This window comes from Haplochromis burtoni, unplaced genomic scaffold, assembly GCF_018398535.1.
Source record: "Haplochromis burtoni strain Fernald_Lab_line unplaced genomic scaffold, NCSU_Asbu1 Contig_223, whole genome shotgun sequence".
Lineage (NCBI taxonomy): Eukaryota > Metazoa > Chordata > Actinopteri > Cichliformes > Cichlidae > Haplochromis > Haplochromis burtoni.
Window position 1 is genome coordinate 140305 of NW_024582584.1, and position 27134 is coordinate 167438.

The 27134-nt window shown below is 41.4% G+C and overlaps 1 protein-coding gene across 1 annotated transcript in view; it reads left to right on the plus strand.

Moving 5' to 3' along the window:
* Nucleotides 1-27134, plus strand: part of LOC102292098 (protein phosphatase 1 regulatory subunit 29) — a 306883-nt gene that overhangs the window by 100500 nt on the left and 179249 nt on the right. Inside the window, exon 2 of the mRNA XM_005936833.3 lies at nt 7911-8192. The gene's annotated coding sequence lies outside the window, so the exon portion shown is untranslated. The remainder of the gene's footprint in view (nt 1-7910; nt 8193-27134) is intronic.

The window sequence follows — 27134 nt, forward strand, 5'->3', positions numbered from 1 at the left end:
ATGGAGAGAAGTTTAATATGTATCGACTGTTGTAAAGATGGTAGTAATGGTGGGTAAGGTGGTGGATTAGCAGTAAGCTGAGCTAGTTCCCCTGAGCCTCCAGAACCTGAAGAAAACTGCTGGACGGGCTCACCTGAGCCTCCAGCGAGGTCAGAAACAGGTGCGGGTAGCTGCCGAACACCAGCCACTCCCACCCGAGGAGAAGGTACAGGTGCCGGAGCTAACTGGTTCCCGGTCATCCTCACCCTGGGAGCCGGGACAGGCACTGTCAATGGCTGGGCAGCTGCTGTCCCCACCCGAGGAGCTGGTACGGGTGCAGCGACAGGCAGAGGCTCAGCCGGCCTGGACACCGGAGTAGGGACCAGCTGGACCTCAGCCTCCCTCACCTGAAGTACTGAAACAGGTGCAGGGGAATGCTGGGCCCGAGCTGCCCTGGGATTAGGAACACAACGGTGCGAAGGAGCAGGCTCAGCAAACACAGACTCCTCAAAAATGTTTTTTAGCTTCCTACCACCACCACGTCTAACAGTCTTAACACTGTTCACAGTCTCAGAATTTATAGTGTTCACATGATTGTCTTTTTCCCGCTCAGAGGGAGCAGAATGAAAACAGTCATTATAACTCACCACGGGGAGTAGCTCAGCAGAGACAGAGTGGCGATTGCGTGAGTGTCGCTTTCTCCGGGAAGTGGGAGGTGGCGAACTGGGCTGCGAATCCTCCAAAAGACCGGGCTGCGATGAGGAAGCAGTGAGTTTGTGAAGCTCAGAACGTGGCAGACCCAAAAACAGAGCGAAGGACTGCAGCGGAGTGAGTCTAACGTCCGGCGTCACATAATCTTTCTTCCTCCGCCGCTTAACCCTCTTGTCGGACTGGTAATCCAGGGGTGAAGGTGGAGGTGTAGCGACTGGAGAGAATGAGCACGTGCTCAACCTGATCGCCCGAGGCATAGGCGCTGGCTCGGCCGTAGCCATGGCAGTTTGGAGGCTGCGGGGCCCTCCCAAAGCCAAACGTGACCCATAGAAGGGTGACTGGAGCTCCTGGGCATGCCTAGCCTCCTGCCTCACGCTCTCCTTGAGGAAAGCAGAAACTGCGGGTCGCCGATACCACACGGAGTCTGCTGGGTCCATGTTCTGGTCGCGATCTTCTGTTATGAGTGGCTGTGTGCAGACAGGAATAGGACCCAAGGTGTAGACTCCGGAGACAATCGTGAACTCAAAATGGCTTTAATGTGATACTCAAAATATATCATAACTGAAAAAACTCAAAATAAACTTAAACTGGAGGAATGACAGAACACACAGCAAGGTAAACGGTAGATCGCGACACGGACACAGAGAAACACAGGGCTTAAATACACAGAAGGAGCAATCAGGGAATGAGTAACAGGAGGAAAACACAGCTGGGACAAATCAGAACTGACGAGACCAAAGAAGCGTAAACTGAACACACTGAGATAAGACAGAGACCTTCAAAGTAAAACAGGAAACACATAACACAGACTCACATGCAGGCACTACAGAGGGAACAGAGACGTGGGACCAGGGCAGACACAAACACTGACTGAACACGGGGATATAGGAACTAAGGATACACAGAGACGCGAACTAGACAAGGGGATACAGGTGATAGGGGAGACAGAGCAACTAAAGAAGACAGAGACATAAACCATAAGACAGAACTCAAAGAAACCAAAGACTAGAAAGTATAAATAATATAATAAACTCAAAAACCCTGGGTCAACGACCCAGGCATCCTAACACCAAATTGTTTAGCTTACAGCTAGCAGGTATGTAGCATAACAGGTAGCATTAGTAGCATGAACTAGCCACATAGCGAACAGGTCGATACACATTGCACTTCTACATCCACTAAATGTCTAATTGGCATAAAAGACTAAAACTGTCCTTTTCAGGCATGGCTCCACGTCTACTCACAGTTCTTTAGCGACGCACACAACTCACACCGTGTGTAGACATCCCCTGCAGAGTCAGTCTGCCAGGCGGCTCTTGCTATGTGTTAGCTCCAACTCTGATCACTGGAACATGTGCTCAATAGTGCAACTGTGCTCTCTCGCCACAAGGCCCCCCCCCACACACACACACAGCTGACAGCCTTTCCAACAAGTAGTATTAAATACATTATTAATATTTGGATTGATCTGCCCACCTTTCATCCAGGTACCTCATTGCCTCAGGTAAATATTGAGCTTGCCAGCTTTTTGGGCTCTCTTATTTGACCTTTATTAACTCAAGCCAAATGTACTGTGCAGCATAATTCTGCCTTTGCACTTGTAGTTTTAGTTTCAGCTCTTTGACCACATTGATGTACTCAGGGAGTCATTGACAACAATGCTATACAATACTATGGCACGAAAGCCTTTTCATTAGACCAACATACTTGGAAAAATGAAGTTGGATGATAAAACTATTACCCTCATTCTATTCTACACATCCATCTCTGTGTACAGACAGACAATGTAGTTTATCATAATTGCGCTTGCACAAAATGTTCCTGTTCAGTGAAAGATTAATGTTCTCCAAACCTTATTAATATATAGAGGAGAGGATAAAATTAGGAAATACTATTTCCATTAAAATGTTTTATGAGTTCATGTCTGTTGACCATTCATAAAATACTGATCTTTTCCCATTTATTTTCTTCCAAATGAATTGTCGGATGAATTGACTGAAAGAGAAAGAGAGTGTGTTTCATCAGTTGCACCTTACTGGGGTTGGATTGGGCCCCCTTATTGTTCAGAACTACAGACTACACTCAGTTTGTTGGGTTCTGGGTCATTTTACCTCAACAACGGCCTTAATATTCACGTAGCACAGATTAAGCTAGGTGTTGGAAACATTTCTCAGAGCTTCTAGTCCATATTTGACATGGCAACGTCACACAGTTGCTGCAGATTTGTGGGCTGCCCATCCTTGATGTGAATCTCTCGTCCCACTGTATCCCAAATGTGCATTAGGCATTAGGCAAAGTCATGGTTATGGGAAATTAAGTAAGCATAGTTTCTTCGGGGCAGCCTGGCAATGCTGTTGTTGGCACTCTCGCTACGAGGTCCAAGAAAAACTCAAGAAGGTCCTGGGCTCAAAGTGAGGGTCTTTCTGTGTGGAGTTTGCATGTTCTTCCCATGTCTGTGTGGGTTCTCTCCGAGTACTCTGGTTTCTTTCCACAGCCCAAAGACATGGAGTTACTTGAGTTAGGTTACCTGGTGATTCAAAATCACCCAGATTGATGTGAATGCGAGTACAAATCGTTGTCTGTCCATGTTAGTGACCCGACTGGCGACCTGTCCAGGTTGTACCCCGCCTCTTGCCCTATGGCACAATGGTAGGGTGATAACCTTGAGTGCAGCTGGGCTGATGGTTAAGGCGTCTGGCTAAAAATGCACGCTTACGGTTGTGTGGATCCTCAAACATTAGCTCAAACATTACATCAGTTAATTGAATAGAACATCGAGATTCATTTAATTAACATGCTAGCAAAATATAAACCTATGAAGAAGCAAGCCAAGCCACAATAATATTAATATATAATCACCTAAATCTAAATCTGAATGCAAACAGATAAACATTTCATATAAAATAATGTGGGTAATTGGGCTGAACGGTTTCTTCTTTTGTACGGCCTCGCGCTGTGGTACCACATGAAAAAACATGAGCCTTCCACTCACATTATGCCAGTTAATGATCAGTTTTCAGAAGTTTAGATGCTACCACTCCGAGCCATGTAATGGCCAATTAGGAAGTCTCTAAATACAGAACCCCTGATTTGCTTTGATTCGATTCGCTGACAGCTAAAGAAATTATATATCAACCAGCAGGAACTGGGTTTTAGATCAATTGAATTCGAATGTTATTAGCACTTTCATTTACTGATCTTGAACTTTTCCAGCATTTGTTGCAGTTATTTTCTCATAATTTAACCTTTTTTTTGTTGCTCGTATTTGAAGTTACTGTAAATCTTTGTAAATCATTTAATAGTGCATGGATAGGTCTTCATTTCAGGTACTTTAACAGCTTGCCCTCACTTTTGAATTCTCTCAGTCTTCATTCTCTCTGAGACTCCATTTGAGTTTTTCCCTCTTGTCCTTCACTGTCCATCTTCCCTTTCATCCGTCTGTGCTGCATCTCACCATTTTTCTTCTTCTCCCTCTGTTCCTTGATGGATTGTGGCCCCCGAGCTGACTGTTGGGCACTGCGGCGGATCAAAACATAATTTTCACCCATTTATTTTAGCCTGAATCCACACTCTCTTTTCTCCCATCCTGTGCTGGAGTTCAGATAAAAAACTGGCCTATTTTTCCCATCATACACACTCTATCACCTTTCTCTCCTCCCACTTATTAAACACCTTGTTTTAATTTGCCTTCTATTTTGTTACACTTTCTTTAGAGTTAATAATCTAGGTCCTATGAAGCTATATTTGCTACGCTGTTTCTAATTTACACTAAATAAAAGTGCATGAAACCTGTGTTTCTCTTTTCGCATTCGGCCTCGATCACACACAAGATTTATGATTTTCCCCCGTTTTTGTCGTCTGTCGTCGGTTTATATTCCTGCTTCTGCCACTCCCACTTTGTCAAGGCCACCATCTTCTTGAGGTTACAGGCAGTAGTCTCCTGTTTCTGACATTTAACTTATTATTCCCTCTATCTGCCAAGCCGATCCTCCCTCTTACCCCTTCCTTTCTTCTCTCTCTTTTCTCTGTCACACACATGCACCCACCTCCTGACCCTGTCTCTTCTAACCTTTACATAAAGCCAGAGGATTTGCACGCAGCTGGAAAAAAAAACGATATTCAGCTTCGTTCCCTCCTGAAAACACTTAATATCTCCGATGCTGCTGTGGTCCCACCCCTTTAACACCAGATGAGTTGGCGCCGACCTGCATCAGTGCACTCTGACATTTATGTGGGCCAAGTACCTTTTTTTTTCATTCCCCAGCAGATGCATTTTTGTGTGTGGTGTGTTTGTACGGCACAGGATGGTGGTTAATCCTTTTCTTTTTTTTGTGTCACTCCATGCAAGCTTGGATTTGTGACACAATCGCCCAAAGTACGACATAAGACATAAGCATTACATACTGAAGATCTGGAAGAATATAGGTAATAATTATTGTAAATGTAGACGTGTCTGGGCCATTTCCTTTTCAGTAAGTGCCTGAAAAGGAAAAAGCTCCTTGAACTTGTAGGAATTCCTGAGTCATCACTGGTCAACAGAACAGTGGGCTTCCTTTCGCTTAACAAGTCATTCATTTAACCCAAATGGGATGGTAACACAGCGTCATCCTGGCAACTGTAACTCATATGACTTGTAACACCTTTACAGGACACCACCAAATGATGATTGATGGCAAAAACAGATATTAAATCAGAAATTAGCTTTGAATTTGGAGAGCAGTCATAATATTATTTGCATAATTTGTTGTAATGTTCCACATTTGTATATGTTGCTTTAAAAGGCTTCATTGTTTTAACTCCTAGCATAAGCACTGGTTGCTAATAATAATTCCTTGATTTATGAAAATGCTTTATTATTTAGGTTTACACTGGACTGTGTTTGAAGACAACATTGTAATCTGTAGTGAAAGTAGGGGGCAGGTGGAAGTGAGCCTTAAAAGGTGGAGGCGTGCCCTGGAGAGAAGAGGAATGAAAATCATTGGAGGCGAGACAGAATCCATGTCTGTGAATGAGATGGAGATGGGGGAAGATGCCGAAGTTTCAGTGAGTAGAGGCAGTGAAGCTAGGCAGAGATGGAATACCTGGGTAAACTATCCGAAGTAACAGACAATGCACAATGTGTAAAGAAAAGAGTGCAGGCAGGGTGGAGCGGGTGGGGACGAGTATCAAGGGTGATTTTTCACAGATGATAGCAGCACCAAGGGGTGGTTTACAAGATGATAGTGAGACCTGCTATGATGTATGGTAGACTAGCAAAGAGATATCAGGCAGAGCTGATGATGTGAAGATTTCCACAGGGACTAACCAGGTGGTGCTGGAAACAAGTTTATCACAGGCAGAGCTCTGGTCGAGCAGTTTGTAGACAAAGTTAGAGAGGCGAGGTTGTTCAGAGCAGGGACTGTGGATGTATCGGAAAAAGGATGTTGAGGATAGAAAGTGAGTCGGTTTGCTTATGCAAATATATGTTCATTCATTCATTGTCTTTGTTCCAGCAGAAATACACAAAGAAAGTGGCTTTTGACGTATGGTCAGTTACACTGGTGCAGTTTTGGGGCATTGCAATCAACAGTGTCACTTAAATTAGATGTCTGCTGTTTGGTCTGCGCTTCCACAGGCACCGTTGGTTTAGAAACTTATTCCTCATGAAGAAAGCAAGACAATCAGCGATTGATCTATTTTGCTTGAGCAAGGGAGGCCCCGGTCGGTGTCTCAGAAAAGCACTCTGGATCCAACCACAGACAACCTCGACTCTGGCCTCCACTTGCCGCCTTTTATTGAAAACAGTTACAATACACACAAGCACCTCCCATTGTAAAACCTCCCTATGGTTACAAAAGATAAGGCACTATGTGTGTACGTGTAAGCACGTGTATGGATGTGCGAGAATGTGTGTGTAGGCGTGTGTGTGTGTGTGTGTGTGTGTGAGTGTATATGTTTGTGTTTGTGGTACATTTGTGTGACCTCCTGCCCACAAAAGGATCATAAAAGCAGGAAGCAACAAACAGAACCTTCAGATAGGATGTGCCTATAATAAAACACTTCAGCCTCCCCCACCAACAAACTGGCTGGAGAGGTGGTCAGAGACAAAGGAATGTCTTTGATCTGCTGCTTGAACTAAGACTTACAAATTTAAGTAACACAATGACAATATTTAACAATTTTTTCTGTTGTTTCAACACCCCAAGAAACCAGTATCAACGTACATTTCTATCCCCAGGGATTGAAATGTACGCCCTCGGGGAAATAATTATTTGATCCCCTCCTGAATTTGTATGTTTGCTCACAAAGGAATGAGCAGTCTCTGATTTTTTATGGTAGTTTGTTTTTAATGGATCATAATTATTTCCCCCACTGTACCTATGTGTACCTTCATAGAAAAGTTATGTATATGTTCCTGTGCAGCAAAATGTACATATTTGTGTTGTAGAATTAAGTAGGAAATATCAGGAGACAAATAAAGAATGAAAATTAGGTAAAACTGAATTCTATACGCTACTCACCTCACATCATAGACATACATTTGAACCTTGCTAAGGTCTTTAAAGTTGGCTATATGTGTGAAAGATGAAAGTTTGAATACTCAGTAAAAGTATATTATGCCAGTCAGTGTCCAGGTGAATTAGTCAAATTAATACTTAGTAAGAAAAGATAATAAAGACTCAGATTGCTGGCTTACTTGTGGTTCCTGTGGTATTTCAAATTAGAATGGGAGGCAGAGGGCTCAGCTTTCAGGCCCTTCTTCTCTGGAACTAAGTTCCAGTTTGGATTCAGGACTATCTCTCTACTTTATATTAGGCTGAAAAGTATTACTGTAGGCTCTCCACCTTATAATATAAACCACCTTGTGGATACTGCTGTTGTAATTTTGTGTTACATAAATAAAATCGAATTGAACTGAATGCGGATTTATCTGAAAAAGTAAGGCTGTCTTCAAAGATGCTGTACATTCCACACTTATAATTAGACTTGATTTAGTTATAATCTGGTATGGAATTTACTAATAAACATCAGAAAGTGTTTGACCAAACAAAAATGTTCAATCAGGAAAAAAGGGCTCTTGGTATGTGCACCTAATCAAGTCATTCTGGTTAATTAAAGGTTTGCATTGATTTGATCTCTATCTATGGCTGCCTCTGTCCCTTGATGTTCGTCTGACTTGAAAGTAATTTTCACTTTTATTAACACAGCCTTGCTCCTCTTTTCTCATTCTCATTTAACAGTCAAAGCTCTACTTCTGAGATCTCTTGCCTTGGCTAGCAGAGAAAGAACCATTTGCTGGAACAACACCTGTTTCCCTGTCTGTGTGGACACGGGAATCCAGCTGGGCCACAGAGAGTTTTCCACAAACACATGAACAAGCTGAAATCCATCCATCAGTAGAAAGGACAGTTTTTGAGGAGCTCATTGGCATTTAGACCTGAGGAGTGACACTCCACGCAACCGACAGTGTCCTCAAGTGGGAAGGACTCTACCCACTGCTCTTCGGAGCTACTACAGTAGAGGTGAGTGAGTCAGTTCAAATTGTCCTCCCTTATATGAAAACCCCTTACACTGTAGTGTAGAACAACTGTCATTTTAACTCCTATTCAGTTCTAGTGAGGCATGGAGATTCTAATAAGTCCAGTGCTTTGGGCTGGGTTTGACGGGGCAGCCAGGCTTAGCTGAAGGCTCACCCACTGAAGCACTTTCCAGCAAGAGCACTTGACAGTACCCAGTGGTGTTTGACTGTGAAAAGCAACCATATGTGAAGGATTTTTTATTTTATTTTTTTCAGATAAAAAAATGGTAAGACATTTCTAGCCAAACTAGCCTGGCCGGCGAAGCAGGATGTCTGTTGCCATAGCAGCAGGTGCTAATCCATATGCATGGCTGGAATGAGCTTTTTGGGAAGGTGTGCTGAGGGAGACAGCTGTGCAAGACTTCTCTGGCTTAATACGTTTCCTGAATCTGTCATTTGGGTGGAGGTGGATGTGTGGCTTTTACTCAGACTCGAGTTGAAGTTTTGTGCACGATGATGAAATCTGCTGCCATTTACGAGACAAATACCGAAATGCTGTGTATACAGTTGAATTCTTGTGGTTTTGGCTGAGCATCCTCTGTGCTGGCTATGATGTCCCACTTCTGGCAGCATGCTGAAGGTTCCAGAGCTGGAAGGGTTCTTCTTTTAGAGACATTACTGGGTTAAAATCTGTCAGTGCAGACATCGGCTCTGTACGAGTTCTGCAGGGGGGAAAGTGGAAAACTTCTTTTTCTTATTAGTTCATAAGTAAGTTTGTCATTAGATAGCAGTGTCTTTAATTATTGCCACTGAATAGTTTGGATACACATACTGAAATAATATATTAAAATAGGCTTGAATAATAACACTAATAACACAAAATTCTACCACGTTACATCAATTCTGAGAATTTCAACTTGTGCACTCCAAAGTTTGCAAATCTTAACATCCACTTTGATAAAACACAGACTGTCTGGTTATTTTTTTTTAACTCAGATTATCTGTATAGTAGTTTCTTCTGGTATTCATGATATCGTGAGCAGCCAGGCAGTCATTTTCTTTGCCCTTTCAAATAGCTCAGGCTTGGGAAAGAAGTTGATTTGAAAAATGTGCATATCTAACTTTACTTAACATAAAAAAGACTATCCTGGCATGCTATGTATGTAAAGTGTGAATTTGCATTTTGAATTGCTCACTTTTAATTAAAATGATGAATGAATGAAGAGATTGGCAGCGGTGGAGTTCAGTCAGTGAATCCACACATAGTTATTCCAAGCGAATGCCTCCAGGGCTGAAAAATGAAGCCAGTGCACAAATGCCAAAACTGCAGCTCCTCGTGTGCACACTTAAGTGAAGCAAGTGAGCAAGGCAAGTTCATTAGTGGGACTGTTACAAAGTAACCCAGAATATGTTCTTGTTGGTGGCCATTTTGTTTATTAGTCGGATTGTTGCAATGACCAGTCTCACACACTTAAGACACTCTTAATTTGAAAACGGTGGCTCGTTCTTGAGCTGCTTTCAGATTTGTACAATTTTGTACAGTTTCTGAGATGTGCATTTAGCTTTGAATGGGGACCTGGGCTGCTGCTTTGGTAGTGTAGTTGTAAAGCCACCACTCATTTTGTCTTCCTTTGTAGGCTGAAGGTTATGAGTTCAAGTGCAGCAAGGGATGCTTTTCAGATTCAAGCAGCATAGAGCTATGTGCTGCATGAAATGACATTACAGTAATGTTATTGACAGTGTGTCACTACAGGGTGCAGCACTTCTCTCAAAAAGAGAAAAGAGGGGGTTTTCCCATGTCACGCCTCCCTAACGTTAGTATCATATGTGGGTTGGATCGTCACCATAGTCAGGCTGTCATGGTTTGTGGCACAATTACCACTGGCTCATGTGGGACATGCAAGCCTGGACTGTTGTGTGTTGTTGGTTGGCTTAGTGGGTTAGTTCCTGCTCTAAAGCCTTTCAGAAGCTAAAGGTTCACAATTCGACCACAGTTTGCAACAATTTTTTTCACCATGCTCTCTTTCTCGTTATGAACTTACAGTATGATTAATAGAAACACACATCAATTTGGGAAATGTTTGCCACTTTATTAGGCACAAATGTTTTCACTCTAGACAAACAAGCTATTTATCTAGAACGTTTTACTCCCATTGACAGCATGCCACAATCCAAATCCGCAAGTAGCTAATCCCACTGCAATTTCTCCCAGAATTGCAAATTCTAATAGTGCAAATCCCAGTATATGTTATTCACCTCTGCCATTTTGTTTATTATTATTATTAGTGGGATTGTTGCAAAGCAGCGATGCCAGTATATATTATTTGTTTCACCACAGTCTGGCTGTTCCCCTCAGTGGTACACTTACCACTGCCTCATGTCTGTTTTGTCAGCGGGATGGTGCATGTCACCCCAATAGCATAGTGGGTGCATCCCTCATCCTGCATGATCTCTGGCACTTTATTAGGCATACCTGTTTTTGGTCTAAACAAACATGCTATTTATCTACAACGTTTTGCTCCCATTCACAGCGTGCCAAAGTTCAAGTCCACAAATAGCTATATTGCCACCACAATTTCTTGCAGTTTATTAAGCCCTTTTCACAGACATGCAGTCACAACGTGCTAAACACAGAAAGATTTTTTAAAAATAAGAACATTAAATGCCATAATAACAATTAAAATCTACAATAAGGCACAATAAACAGGTAGTTTTAAAATATATCATTATTATTTAATAAAAAATCTCAACAAAAAGCCTGTTTAAACCAAACCCCACTCCCAAGTTTTTAGTTGTGTACGCAGTGCAACTAACAAATTCTGAGTCTGTGATTGAAGCCAGTGAGCAGACGTGTATTTTCGTAGTTAGGGGCCAATAACTGGCAATAAATGATGTTTTTTTTTCTTTTTTCTTTTTGCTATTGCTGACAAATACTTTGTGAAATTGTAATATTCTATTAGTCACTAAGTTACACTCAACAAAAATATAAACGCAACACCTTTGTTACTGCTCCCATTCCCCATGGGATGGACGTAGAGACCTAAAATTCATTCCAGATACACAATATAACCATCCCTCCCAAACAGTGGTCACAAATCAGTCCAAATGTGTGGTAGTGGGCACATCTGGGCACATCTGCTATATTGAGATAATCCATCCCACCTCACAGGTGTGCCACATCAGGATGCTGATCTGACATCATGAGTAGTCAAGCACATCCCGAACATGCTCAATGGGTGACATGTCCGGTGAGTATGCTGGCCATGCAAGAACTGGGACATTCTCAGCTGCCATCTGCCCTGAACAATGTGAACCATGATTCATCCGTGAAGCGCACACCTCTCCAACGTGCCAGACGCCATCGAATGTGAGCATTTGCCCACACAAGTCTGTTACGGCGACGAGCTGGAGTCAGGTCAAGACCCCGATGAGGACGACGGGCATGCAGTTGAGCGTCCCTGAGACGGTTTCTGACAGTTTGTGCAGAAATTGTTTGGTTGTGCAAACCAATTGTTCCAGCAGCTGTCTGGGTGGCTGGTCTCAGACGATCTTGGAGGTGAACCTGCTGGATGTGGAGGTCCTGGGCTGGTGTGGTTACACGAGGTCTGCGGTTGTGAGGCCGGTTGGATGTGCTGCCATATTCTCTGAAACGCCTGTGGAGACGGCTTATGGTTGAGAAATGAACATTCAATGCACGGGCGACAGATCTGGTTGACATTCCTGCTGTCAGCATGCCAATTGCACGCTCCCTCATTGCTTGTGGCATCTGTGGCATTTTGCTGTGAGACAAAACTGCACATTCCAGGGTGGCCTTTTGTTGTGGGCAGTCTGAGGTACACCTGTGCACTACTCATGATGTCAGATCAGCATCCTGATGTGGCACACCTGTGAGGTGGGATGGATTATCTCAATATAGCAGATGTGCCCACTACCACACATTTGGACTGATTTGTGACCACTGTTTGGGAGGGATGGTTATATTGTGTATCTGGAATGAATTTTAGGTCTCTACATCCATCCCATGGGGAATGGGAGCAGTAACAAAGGTGTTGCGTTTATATTTTTGTTGAGTGTAGTTACCTAGTTACGAGTTCTCACTCTGTACAAGTCACTGACCCTGGATCCAGCAAAACAGCCCCAGACCATCACACTTCCTCCTTCATGTCTGGCAGTTGATGCCACACACTATGAAATTATCCTTTTGCCTACTCAATGTCGATCCAGTGGTGGTGTTTAAGGGCCCAGGAAAGCCTCTTTGTCTTATTCCGACGTCTTAGCAACAGGGATGGGTATCGTTTAGGTTTTATCCGATACCGGTGCCAAACCGGTACTTTTGAAACGGTGCCGGTGCTTAAACGGTGCTCGAACCGGTGCTCGAACCGGTGCTTAAAGAATGGAAAACACAAATGTTGTCCAAAACCTCTCATGTTTAGCTGTTTTTTTGTAAAAAGATAACAATGTTAGCTTTTTCTGCAGCTATAGGGCATCTATGGTATCACTCTTGGCTGGAAGCAGCGCTTAAACAACGGAAAAAACACAAACTTTATCCAAAAACCTCTCATGTTTAGCTGTTTTCCACTTTTTCTTTGGTCATTTTAGCCTTTTGGCCAGGGTGAAGGGAGTATCTGCCATCAAACAAGAAGACAGCCGCATGTAACTACGACGGTGTTTGCTAGTTCACCTTACATGCGTTAATTTAATAATGTGGTTAGCGTACTCAACGTGAATTGCACACGAACAACATTAAGCTACTCACGCAGAGAAGAACGGCTGCTGCTGCTGCATCATCATCCATCATCATTTCTGCTACACTGGCAGGGCTAGGGGCCAGGACTCTCCTCTTCGGGTTCTTGGGGGATGTTGCTAACTCCGGGTCGATAACAGGCACCACGCCCGCAGTAAATGTGCTCAGTGTGAGGTCTTGCAGCAAGGTGTCAAATACGGTGCATTTCTCAGCTTTTAAAAAAACACTATGCGTCGCTAAGTGTTTCATCGAGGAGTTACCTCCTTTGCACAGTATCAGCTTAAAGCACTTGTTGCTGCTGAGTTTGCATCTTTTGCTGTGAAGTACAGCCAGACTTTGACCGCTTTGCCTTGGGCATTTTTAATCTGTAGCTCTGCTCTAAAAGAACGTACGTACCTGGGCCCGCCTACTATCCTCGGAAAGGTAAAATGATTGGCTAGAATCCAAAGTGTATGACATCTCAGGGAAAAAAAGCGCCGAAATAAAGCACCGAAATGTGCGCTGCTTTTCGGTCTGGTTACTACCGTTTATGTCAGAACCGATACCAGTACCCATCCCTACTTAGCAATGGCTTTCTTGCTGCAACTTATCCTGTCAAAACTGCAGCTCGAAGTCTTCTCTTAACAGCTAAAACTGGGAGTTACTACGACTGCTGTCGTCCTGTGAGCCACCTATCACGCTGTTAACTCTCAGAAACTTGTCCTCTGATTCAGTTGTGGCTTTGGGTCTACCAGAACTCTTCCTCTCAGAGTTTGCCACAGTTTCTCAGTACCTTTTGATGGTGAAGAGAACTGTACTCACTGACACCTTGACTTTCTTTGCAGTTTCTCTGTAGGAAACACCTACATTTTCAAGTGTTATGATGCTCTGTCTCTCTTAAATTGTTAATTGCCTTTTTCTCACCAGTTTTGTAGCAACACACTACTTTCTGCAGTATAATACTGTCCAACTGATGGTCACCAGGGTTTGGTACCACAGTGTGTTCCAACACTGCTTTTATGCAGACAGAGGAGGTTATAAGTAATCCAGAAAAGTTGGAACACCTGTAGAAATTAGTAGCACCAGCTTTCAAGGCTTGATCAACCTCCATTCCTCCAGAACAGATTTAAATTGTTAACCCATTTCGAGGTCCGTGCAAAAGGCCTTTTTGTATAATTCTGAAATGTACATTATTTTTTAGTTTTGGGTAACCTTACCTTTTTTTTTTAACTTCTGGCAGTTCACCACTTACCTTTCTACCATTTCAGGGTATTCATCGGACTTAAACGACTTGAATTGCAATAAATAACTTTTCAGAAACTGCTGATCTACTGGGATTTTCCCAAGCTACCATCTCAGAGAGCTGGCTGCAGAGTCCAAAAAAGAAAAAAATATCCAGGATGTGAGTTGCAGATCTCTGGGCAACTGTACCTGAACGGACAACATGTTGACTTTGACTTTGACGGGTTACAGCAGCAGAAGACCACATGGGGTGCCGCGCCTGTCTGCTAAGAACACAAAACTGAGGCAACACCAAAATTTTACAACGCAAAATCTAAGGACATAAGCATATGTAAATATTTAATACCTAGAAAAACTCAATGTTTCTTGACTGACATCATCTCTCATTTTATCTCATAATAGCCTTTGATTGTGCTTGAAATTCTCTCCTTCACAGCTATTTAATGAAAGACTCCAAAATCCAAGGCAAAAACTCACTGAGATAAAAAAAACCACCTTAAATTGCAACCTTGGCAACACCACCTCTGGTGTTACATATTTCACATTAGAGTGACACTAATACCCAGTAATCCTTCCTGGCCGTGTTCAACAACAGATCCGTTTTATATCTATGAACATCAAGTCTCATCAAAGCTGAAATATGTCAGCATCAGTGTAATAACAGCTTAATTCTGATCAGATTTGCCTCTGAGCTGATCTGACTCAGGCTAATTATTTGTAATTTCAGATGTTCTTCCACACCAAACAGAAAACTATACCTATATTTATGTGAGCATTCTCTGGTCCTTTGATGCTGTTTTCCCAAAATGCACAATTTTGGCTCTGTGTTCACATAGTAAGATGGCTGACTTCTAATAAGTCTGTCCTCAGTTATGTTGTTCTTTACAGAGCTTTATTCATCATTTAATTCTCATGAAATGCTAAACTTAACCAACCCTAGTGCAAACTTGAGCATTAAGATTACTTAATGCAGTCTCTAAACAGCTGCATTTATTTTGGAGAAAGGTAAAACTGACTTTTTTTTGGAAAAATATGAATAGTTTTCGACATTTGAGAATTATTAGATTCATTGTTAGATGATTATAAAGACTTAATAGAACCATGTAATAAAAACTAAACTTTTGACTGTGTAGGGTTAGAGTTCAGGTTGAGGTCATCGCTCATGTGGAATGATACTTTAATGGGTCAATTTTTTGACAGCATTGCTGATATTGAAATTAGCTATTAACTACTAGCTTTCTTAGTGTATCACTGGGACGTCATCAATGATTTTTTATTAATTCTTAGAATTCTGGCCCTTTGACCCAATTCGTGCGAGTTTTAATACAGTCAAGAGGATAATTCAGCCTGAGCTGCTTAAAAACTCAGACACGTAGGTGTTACTAAATTCTTTCCTGCTTCCTTTTATTTTTACCAAAGGTTTGAATATGTTGGCTGAACCTTTCACACAGTTTTAGCATCAAGAAACAACCGGGTGTTTTCCTTTTCTTTAACATTCAGAGCCTTTTTCCCATTATTGGTTTCTCTGTTGTGCTCTGCGCAACTGAAATCATAGCACATTTTTCAGCTAACAACTGTAATGAAGCTGGTGGTAGGGCCTGTCACTTAGAAGCATGAATCTTTTTTATGTTTTTGAACTGCTGCATAATTTGGTTCTTGCAACCTACATAAAATTTCCGTTGCATTTTCATGAGACTATTATTGCGCTTTTTTGTCATTTTCTGCAAAATAAAAAATGTATACATGGCTTAAGGCCAATATTCAGTGAGTCATTAACATGGATGCGAGGAATTTATGTCAAATGCACCTCGTGTAAGCAATAAATTAATTTCGACTGCAGGGATTTTAAAAAATAAAAACAACCAAATGGTTCCTCTTAGGAAAAAAGTTAACTCATGTTTGTGTGAACTGCAGTGCAGACAATTGTGATCTGCCTGATCTTTTTAGCATTCACCATGTTGTGTGATCCTGATGTGACTTGATTGAATAGTTTATCCTCCAAGAGCCAGAGCTTAGTTTACTCAGTGTTCACCTTGAGCAGTATACAGCACGTCACCAATTATCTAACTTTGCATGTTTGTGTGCACCTGTGTGTCTGTGTTTGTGTGTGTGTGCGACCCAGTCTGTGCGAGTGCATATTGACTGTGGGCTAACTGATAGATATTTCTGTCAGGTGGAGTGCATGGGTGGCTGCATGTGGCATGTGTGTGCGTGCAGGAGTCGGAATTTGTGTGTGTTCTTGGAGAAGGCTAGCTCATGAATTCTCACAGTATGTGTGCACGCATATGGAAATATGCGGCATGGGCAGAAGTACTGTGTTGTCTCTGTGTGATCGATCAGCATGAGATTGTGTGCGCTGTGTGTGCGTACTATGATTATGGTGCAGCTCTGTAAACGAAACAAAGTGTAACTGCATACATTTCTGTGTGTTTGCGTGAAGTCAAGATCACCTCTCAAAGCCTTGCTGTTCACTTCACATCTTCCTGATCACCATGGTGATAGCTCACTCTGTCAGCACAACTGTATTTGGGGAGAAATAACTGGAGTTTGCTGATAAGGATGTCTGTGTGTATGTGTGTGTTGTGTGCATTATTAAAAACCCTTGACAAGCCTTTTCCACCTTCTCGCTGTTTTAATCCGCTGCTTTGTGTCTGATTTTGTCTTTTTTTTCATTTCTCTTTGTCTGCATCTTTACTTTTGCTTCTTTTAAAGAAATCCCAGCACATTCTCATCCCAGTGTGACAGATACTGCTTTTTTCGTCAAATACCGCTGACATCATAGTTATAAGTACACGGCGCCCCTGGTGCCGTTACCTTGATGCACTAGAAAGATAGCTGTTATGTTTTAAAGGGGCATGAAGTCTGCATCAACAGGTTTGGAGTCGTGGTGTTTTTTGAGGTCGCAGGTTTCTCAGTCAGGAGATGCCGCTTGTATGGAATATTACTTGCTTTCTCTTCACCTGCTGATTAGCTTAGTTTTTATTTTATGTTATTACTTGCCCTTCTCCTCACCAGTTAGCTTTAGGAACCAAAAGTACTTGGAATTGAAATGTAATGTTTCACAACATTATTATCGCTTTCACAGTGAAATGTACACTGAAATATTACACTCAATTTAAGTCAATTTCAAGGTACAAGTTACTTTATATTGCATTCAAATGACCCCCTGTGAGCAAGTGCTTTGGCTACAGTGGGAAGAAACAGGAAAACAGAAGTACAGTGAAGTCATCATCATGTTCAAGGAAAAGGGACAGGGATAGTTTAGTAGGTAGAGTGGGGGCCCCATGATCGGAAGGTTGAGGGTTCAAATCCACTGAATGGCTACCCTGAGGTACCCCTGAGCAAGGTACTGTCCCTGCACACTGCTCCCCAATGGCTTCCCACTGCTTCACTGAGTGAATGGGTTAAATGCAGAGAGGAATTTCCCCATGGGGATCAATAAAGTATACATTATTATTACATTTATTAAAAAGGTTTGGGATGATTTGTGCTTCGTGACATGGATTGTTAGCCTGCTGGAGGCCATCAGAAGATGGGTATACTGTTGTCATAAGGGATGGACGTGGTCAGCAACATTTCACAGGTACACTTTACCGATTAAATGATGCTTGATTAATACTAAGGTATGTCAAGAAAATATACCCCCAGACCATCATCCCATACACCAGCATAACCAGTGGGAACCATTGATAAAAGGCAGACTCCTGCTACAGCTGCTGCTGTAGCCCATCAGCTTTGAGGTGTGGTGTGTTCTGCATTCCGACATGCTCTTCTGTACACCTTGCAGTCTGGCCATTCTCCTCTGATGTCTGGCGTCAGCAAGTCATTTTCTGCTAGAGAACTGCCGCTCACTGGATATGTTCTCATTTTTGGGCCGTTCTCTGTAAACCCTGGAGAGGCTGTGTGGGAAGATCCGAATCGATCAACAGTGAAATATTCAGACCAGCCTGTCTCGCACCAACAATCACATTCATAATCCTTTAAATCACATTTCTTCTCCATTCTGATGCTTGGTTTGAATTTCAACAGGTCATTTTGACAGTGTTTTTTTTCCTACATGTCTCAATTGCACTGGATATTTTCTCATACACACCTACCATCATCATGCAGTTCTCTATGACGGCCAAAACACGTAGAAAACAGCAGACGAGATGAAGACTTGTCTTTGGTACCTGCGGTACTTTCCCACTAACCACTGTTAAACAATCAGAAAATTGTTATTCTGGTTCACAGATTTGTTGTGATTAATGCTGCTGCTTCTCTTTATTCAGTGTGAGAGACAGCTCGCTAGCATTCTCTCACCATCTCTATCTCTGACACGAGATCTCTCTGGACCTCATCAGCGATGCAGTACCCACAATACCCACCCATAGCCACAAAAAACAAAAACAAAAGTCCTGTACTGGCTCATCGATCTATTTATGACTTCAATTTTTGATCTTGTTCCTGTTTGTTCTTTTATTCCTCCCCCCCCCCCCCCCCCTCGTTTCTTTTAAATAATTAGTGAATGTTATTGTTTTCCTCTCGAGCTACATCAAGGAGTTTTTCATGTACCTACTCCAGATAAGGTCCTTTATTCTCCCCTGAAAACAACCCTAGAAGAGGCCACACAGTGACGTCATCCACACAGATGAAGGTGGCTCTCAACACTGTATGGGAAGAGCTAGTGGCTTTAAGAAAACATCAGAATTTTTCACTCCAGGAATGAAAATGGGCTCAAAATACAACTGAAAGTCACGTTCATATGGACAAGTCTTTAAATGCGACTGTTTGTCTTAACTTGAACGATGGCTTTAAGGTCCTTTGGGCGATATAACATCAGTGAAGGATGGCTGCGAGCTGATAACTAATATATCTTTAAGTTGAATGAAACTCTTGAAGAACTTTGGGAAATGCATCTTCAGTTCACTGATAGATTAACAACTCAGCTAATTTGACTGAGAAATCAATCAAACCAGTGAAGGATTGCATCCAACTAATTGGAATGCACTCAAAACAACTTAAAGACCTGGGACGTAAGCTTGAAATAATTGCTATACTTGTGCTTCCCCCTTTTCGATATCTTTGTAATCTTTTTCTTTACACGTGTATCTGCGTGTCTCTTGGTTAGACTGCTGCATTCATCATCGGCTACTCCTAATGTTGATGATATATCACTTTATGCGTATCTCCCTTTGCAGTTCTTGAAGTCATGCTTAATGAGAGGAGGTGCTAAATGCTTAAAATATTTTTGTGCGTGCACTTGCTTTAAAAGTCAGTGATTGAATAAATGTGGTCCAGGCTTTGACTAGGCAGGCTCAACAATAAGCCCTCAGGAGGTTGTGCTAATCTGATTCATCGCCTCTTCATTCCTCAGCCCATCCAGTTTCTCCCCACTCTTCTCTTCCATGCTGCCAGTCTGAAAAGTGCCAGGTTCAACCATTGCTTTTCAAACATGGGGTGAAGCTGTGGAAGTTTTCCAAACCCTTCCCACACACACACACTTGTCACGGGCCAAATTTCATCAGGAGGCTCTTCTCGCTTGGCTAACTCACTCTCACTGCTGCCCTGCTTCACCTGGGATGTTCCCTTTTCCCTCCGGCCCCTTGCGGTGAGGCCCAGGTGGAGCTGGGGGGCTTTCCTAGATCAGCCACCCTATAGTCAACCCACACATCCTGGGTACCTTCCTGCCATGTGGTGCGCCTGTTGAAAGAGAGGTAAGGCAGTACAGAGGAAGGGGGAGCCGTGTGCATTAGCCATGCTAATCTCGTTAGTGCGGCCATGATTGAATCCTGTAGGAATCTGCCACTGCTGCCAAGAGACACGCAGGAGCTTGTTTATTATTAAAGGGTTTGCTCTGTTGTAGGGAATGGAGAGGCTGGGGAAGGAAAGACAACAGATAAAAAGAGGAAGAAGGAGAAAGACAGAGAGAATAACGAAATATTGTAAGATGCACAATGATATGTTGGAAGAGAATCAGATTTAACCCCTTAACACCAAATGTATCATATTGGACTTTTTGAGTCGAGTCTTCTACATCATTATGTGATTCTCAACACTCTTTATATTTTAAGGCAGAGGGCCTACAATAATACAGTAAAAAACCACCTATGAGCAAGCACTTGGCAAGAGTGGGAAGGAAAAACTCCCTTTTAAAAGGAATGAACCTCTAGCAGACCCAGGCTCAGGGAGCAGCAGCCATTTAATGTGACCAGTTGGGGTGAATGGAGGGAGGCAGGAGAAAATACACACTGTGAAAGAAAGACAGAGATGAATAATAACTAATATTTAAATGCAGAGATGTCTATAAACACACAGAGTAAAAACAGGAGGGATTCTGTTTCCTATATTTAAACTGGGAGCTGGTTCCACAGAATGACCACCACTGGAGTTCATATGGAACCACACCAAGACCACCTCCTCTAAATGCACTCAGTGCGGTTGTTTTGGTTCACACCTGAGTGCAATTACTGTGTTCACACCTGTGCAAGCAAAACCTCACCAAAAGGGAAAACACCTGAGTTCCAGTTTAAGCTGAATAAACACCTCAGTTGTGAAAACACCCTTAAAGAGAGCAATGGAAAGAAATGCTCACTGAAACAATATAAAACAGCCTTATCAGGACAGAAGGGAAGCGTGGCTTAATATGCTACAAGCTAGCCACAAGCACTGAAACCATGGCAGGAGAATATGAGATGGGGGAAAAACCAATCTTCTGCTGCACTCAATGGATGCAATGAAAATGCAGTACAAGCACACGCAGCATGTTGATGCTTACACTCGACAAGCACAAAGCTAAATATGAAAGACGGAAATAATCACTTGGCTTTAGGTTACAAAGAAAAAATTGAAATCAACTGATGAGAGGAGAGGCCAAATGTGAGATAAAGTTGATTAAAAATGGATTTATTTTACTTTTGGCATTTTATCTTGCTCCCTGATCTTTTTATTCTTTTTTCCTGTCACATAATGACTGCTCTACCGTATTAGTCTCCCTTGAGGAACCGCACAAGGTCTTTTTTTAAGCCTCGACAGGCACCTTCCATGTAAACATATACCTGTCAAACAAAGGCTTAACCTCCCACTTGTTCACATCCAGCCCATCCTCCCTTAGATGTTGTAGTCCTTAAAAACATCCTTCTCTTTTCCCTCCCTTTTGCCAGTGAACATTGTCTTTTCTTTCTCATTCTTCTTCTTCTTTTTTTGCAGCTGTCCATGACTATTTTTCTCTCAGTGCTGTCATGTCTTTTCTTCACCCTCTTTCTCGATCTCCCAGTCCCCCCCGTCTCCACTGCCTCTCCCAGAGGAGTAACATTTTGTTTTTGCTGCTGCTCCAGTGACTTCCACCCCTTGAGTTTTGGAATCATTGTCTAAACAGACTGTTGTTTTATTGTCTATGGTTCGTTGGTGTCTGGGACCCCGACAGCTTTACTTACTGTTGTAGTGTTGTCTGAGAAATTTGTTTGCATATGTGTGTGTGTGTGTCAGAGAAAGTCAGTGAGTTGGCACTGTACTTATACTGTTTTCCTCTGTTATGATATTGCTCATTAAAGACCGAAAGTCAGAATCTGATGACAAGACCATTTAATGACTCTCTGGCAGCCTAAATTCTGCTTCCTCTTTTGTCCTGATTGTTTTCTGAGGTGATTTAAAGAGTTTTTAATGGTTTGTTTATACCGATATGGGGTGTGTACCCTATAGCCCAGTGTGGCGTGTATACCACAGCTACTATGTCACTCTACCAACAGTGAAAAAAAGGATCCTTGCAACAAAAGGATCTTTTCTTTTTAATACACTGACACATGGATAGAATGCTGCTGTCGCTGTTGGAAGCAAGGCGCTGCCTTCGACAGACACACTGGACTCACTCAGAATTTCTTTTCTCTTCTAAAAGTTGTCAGGTCCGTGCTGTTTAATGCACGTAAAGACATTATCTAGTTGTAACACACATAGCTGGTATTTTATAGGAATTATAGTAGACACTATGTTACCACCATTGACATGCTAGCAGAAGTAAACAGTTTATATACACCATTGCTCAGTTTTAATGCAACTATTTAGTAAAGGAATGAGGTGCATGGGGATCTGAAAGCATATGGAATCTTGATATTTTGCTGGGGGAATAGGAAATATTTTTTTAAGTTTATACAACAAGCTTGAATGCATAATATTTGGTATGATAACCTTTATTTTTCAACATAGCCTGCCTCTCTTTAAGTAGTCTTCAGGAAAACTTCTCCAGGATTGTTGAAGGACATTCAGAGCTCTTCTTTGGATGCTGGCTAGCCTTTATTCCAGTCTTTATCAACATGATCCAACACTGCGTCAGTAATGTTGTGGACCAGGCTCTGGGGAGGCCAATCTATAATTGATAATGTTCCACTGTGGGGAGTTTTTCTTGCTTTCTTTCTTATTTGACGTCCTTCTATTCCTGTGTTTTCCCCACAGATGTCTTACCCATGCTACCCCCCTCTTTCTTAAGCCTCTAGTACTTGCTTGCTCTCTGCCCTGGGCATGCCTGGCAGTTTATTTGCTTAGCCATGTTGTCTTGTCACAATCACCATCCAAATCGCTTTAATGCCAAAGACTTGTGACACAAGCCAGGAATTTGCCCTGCTGGACTGGTGAAACACTGTTCAACAGACATCGCTTAGATTTTTCTGATTCATCCTTCGTCACACTGCTCTTTTTCTTTTTCTTTCATTTCCATGGTCCTCGATCTCCCGACTTCTTAGCCTTACCACTTTACCTTGTCTCTTCTGATTTACTTCACTTTGTCACACAAATGACCTTTTGTTGTATCTCTGACTCTCTGTCTCATCCTTTTGGCATTGCTGTTTCATTTCCTCTCTATGGTTGTCTCCTGTGTCTCAAGAGTATTGTTGAATATCTTTCATTCTTTTTCTATAATTAGAACAAGTTTATCTGTCTTATATCTGGGCCACAGCCTTGCGATTATGTAACTGAAGGGGTTCCAACCTGCAGTCTTGTGAAGACTTCCCAGGTCTTTATTTCTTAAAAAAAAATGAAATATAAGATAAGAAGTGTGTTTCATCTTGCTTTCATTTTTTCAGATTTATGAAGCTGGTTTTCATGTGGAGTTTGCTGTAGTCAGGTATATCCATAAATATATTAAAGAAATCTGGCATTGAAAAGTTTAACCTGACAGTTACTTTGGCGAGAATTGCACCAGTGGGTGTTCACCGCCAAAAAAGAGGAAATGAAAGGAGGAAATGTCAAAACAATCAATTATAGCATCTTTAAATAGTCTCACAAAATTATCAGAAAAAAGCCTCATGCATGTTTTCGAGCTGGGATGTGATTTGTTCAGCCTTCAGGTCTTATGGATCGGCAGAGGGAGGCTTCCATAGATTAGGGCTGTGGTCTGGCGTATCCCACAGATGCTTGATTGGGGTAGGACGTTGCGGCGTTTAAAGGCTGGGTCAATGAATCTGGCTCTTTGAAATGCTTTTTGTCTTTTTAAGCAACTAAATGATTCATTCAAATATTAAAAAAGGCTCCTAATGCAAGGGAACAACCAAGGGGTGCTGTATTTACACATAACAGAAAGACTTATTTTAACTTCTAGCTTTAGTCACTTTCTTACCAGCAGCTTGTCTAATTATTTGGTTCCACTACTAAGAGCAGAAACAGGATGTGATTGATTCATCTGGCCTCAGGATCACTGGCGGGTTTTGATCCAACATGCAAATACCATCTGGAATGTGTTTGATCAGCAATTACTTCATTTTTTAGATTGACACTGATCCCAAACACACTGCCAATTCAGTAGAAGCATAACTGGACAGAAGACTGTTGGACATGGATTGGCCTCCCCAGAACCAGGACCTCATTATCATTGACACAGTGCTGGATCATGTTCACGCAGAACAGAACAAAAAAGCAGCCAACATCTAAAGAAGAGCTTTGAATGTCATTGAAAAACCCGGAGGAACTATTAGTGAAACCTACTTAAAGAAATTGCAAGCTTCTGTAAAAGAGTTGAGGCTGTGGTGATCTTACCAAATATTAACTTTAGAGCTCATTAGAATTTTACAAACTCTGTTTTTCCTTTTTATATTCCAGGTATGTTTGCACAAGTTTGAATTACATCTATCACAGTAATTTATTTTCACATCAGTGTGTAGCAAACATCTCGGTGTGCAGACATTTCAGGAATTCTCTTGAATTTTAACTACATTCTTTTATTGTTTTGACCTTATTTTATTTATGGCTTCAGTCTCTCTCTCTCTGTTTTCACAATGTCTATTCTTGTCTCTCATGTACTCCATCTTCCTCACCTTTCTCCTCCCACCCAATTCCTCATTTCATCTTTCTTCCTGCTGTCTCTCATTTCTACGCTGCCATAATTTTTCCTCACCCCCTCCTACCCTTTTCACCCTTCTCATTTTCTCCACACCCTTATTTTTCTCTCATCTTTTAACTCTCTGACTGGTTGGTAATTCATTCATCCAGCCAGGCGTTAATTCACATCAGCATAATAATTCACCAAGTGCTCTTCCTCGTTCTCTTTTTTCCCATCTTTTTCCATCCCTATCTCATTTCATACGATGCATTAGCTCCTATCTATGGGGCTAATCACTAAACCCGTACTGTCCTTTTCTCAGCATCATTTTTGTGATATTTTATGGTAAATATTAAGGTGGTCAACTATAGCATGAATTCCAGGCACATGCATACTTCAGTAAAGTTCATTAATGAGATTGTAAACATGTTACCCACTGCTCAACATGATAAATTGAGCTGATGCATAACATCAAAGGTGTTTTATTCAGTAGTTGCATGGTTAAGTACTGTTTCAATTGTTCTCTTATAAACATGAGACCCGATGGATCTTGTGATGTGACAATAAAAGTGATTTGATTTGATTTGATCTTTTCTCTACAAAATCACAAAATCCATCTACAATATAATCTGTCAATATCGCGCTATGCACGATGTCACGTGGAAGCATTACAAAAGCCACAGCAACTGTGATTTCAACCCAGGGCGATGCATCTTTTCTTCTCCACACAGACAACAGACTATGATTACCAGCACAATGCTGAGTGCTGCCCATCATGGCTCCAAATTATATTGCAACAATACATTTGCTTTAATAAACATTCTGTGCACCAAAGACATTTCAAACATTATTAAACATACAAAGAGTCGTTGACTTTATTTCACTATTGATTAAATTATCGGATAAATCACAAAATACCCTGCAAAAAAATTTAAGAAAAATCCGATAGCATAAGAAAATGACATTTTCAAAGCTAATTTGAATGAATTAATAAGACTAAAATTATTCCACCAACCGTAGTAAGAACACTGGGACACAGTTTTCATTTCTTGCATTTTCTTTTATGTCTGTGTTGCATAGTTTGTCAAGCTCAAATCTTAAGTCCTATTTTCAATGCTTAACATAACCTATAAATGATTTCTGAAAGCTGGAAATATGATCCTGCCACATCAGTTAGACATTTAGCAATCTTTGGTGCACAGTTTCTATAGTGTTTGACTGGCTAATATCTAACTCAGCTATGGTGCATCGCAACAGTGCGTTAACTTTATGTCTGAAAGACATGCAGGGATAATTACACTAATTGTGTATTGTGTTATGTTTTTAAAAAGACACTGTAAAAAAAGAAAAGCCACACAGATTGTGTTCTATGAGTAAGAACGACTAAAATTACAAACCAGGAATTAATAATTAGTAATTAGCCAACACAGAAAACGCTGGTTTTCAGACTGCTCGGAAAGGAAAGTCTCTTATTGTCTTCAAGCACCGTCAACCCTTCAAATTGTACATTATTATCAAACTGGGCAGATTGTTAGTTTTTCCCAGAAAGAAGGTTCAATGAAATCAAAAGCAGGAGATGACAGTGTAGTAAATGGAACACATTATAAATATTTTGTTGATGGCAGAGGTGCTGGAGCGGGTTGGGGTGAGGCAGAAAAACACGAAAGAATAAAAACAAACAAAACGGGAGAGCTTTGTACTGCTAGTAAAATGGCTGATCTCACACTTTGCTGAGCATTCGTCTTAGTGTTGGTAATTTAATGCAACCTTTTGAAATACCACTAAATGACACAAAAGTATTTAATTAACTGTTTTGGAACTGTTTTTATGAATAGTCCTAAAAGTAAAAATCGAATGGGAAATCAATTTTTTCATGGCCATGTGAGAGCTGTTTCCTCTCTTTTTTTTCGCCATAATAAATTAAACATAGAAAACATCCAGAGTTGAATCCAAGTGTCGAACGTCCATTTAAATATAAGTCTCGGTACGTTGTCAAAAGAGATGTTAAGTAATCATTGGACTGAAAAATCAAAATAAACCAACCAGAGAGAGAGAGCGAGAGCAAGAAAAATGGCTGTCCAAATCAACAACCTGCTGCATTTTTAAAAATAAAGACCAGAGAAGATAACTAAAGTAGATTTTCACCACAGAATCCTTTCTATTGTTAAGAAAAACTATTTGTCAATGAGTCAAGACTCTCAAGGGGGTACTTGAGAGTATCTTAAGGGGCTCATAGTCTACTTTCTAAAAAGAGTTTACAACCAGAATCAAACCAGTGGTTACACTTAAGAACACAAAGGCCAGAAAACACCTAAAAGCGTAGTTATTAAAATATCTTGAAACCAATGAAAATCCAAGGTTAACTTGAACCAGAATGACGGGAAGAAAACAATGAAAAAGGAGAGAAACAGGTCTTGAACATACCACACCACCTGTGGTACTGGTGTTTACTGATGATATGACTACTGTGGGAAGCAGTGGGATGAACTCTGTAAGATTATAGGGCTATACTTTCTGCTCGGGTATTTTGTCCAATTACTTTTGAACCTTAATGTAGACCTAACTGTGCTTGGTGCAGTGCTTAGAGCAGCTAGATGTATACATTCTTTCTAGGGCGATAAAACCACTTTAAACACTTTATCTACAATCTGTAGAGTTTTATGTAGAGTACATGCTATGATGCTCATTTTAAAAGG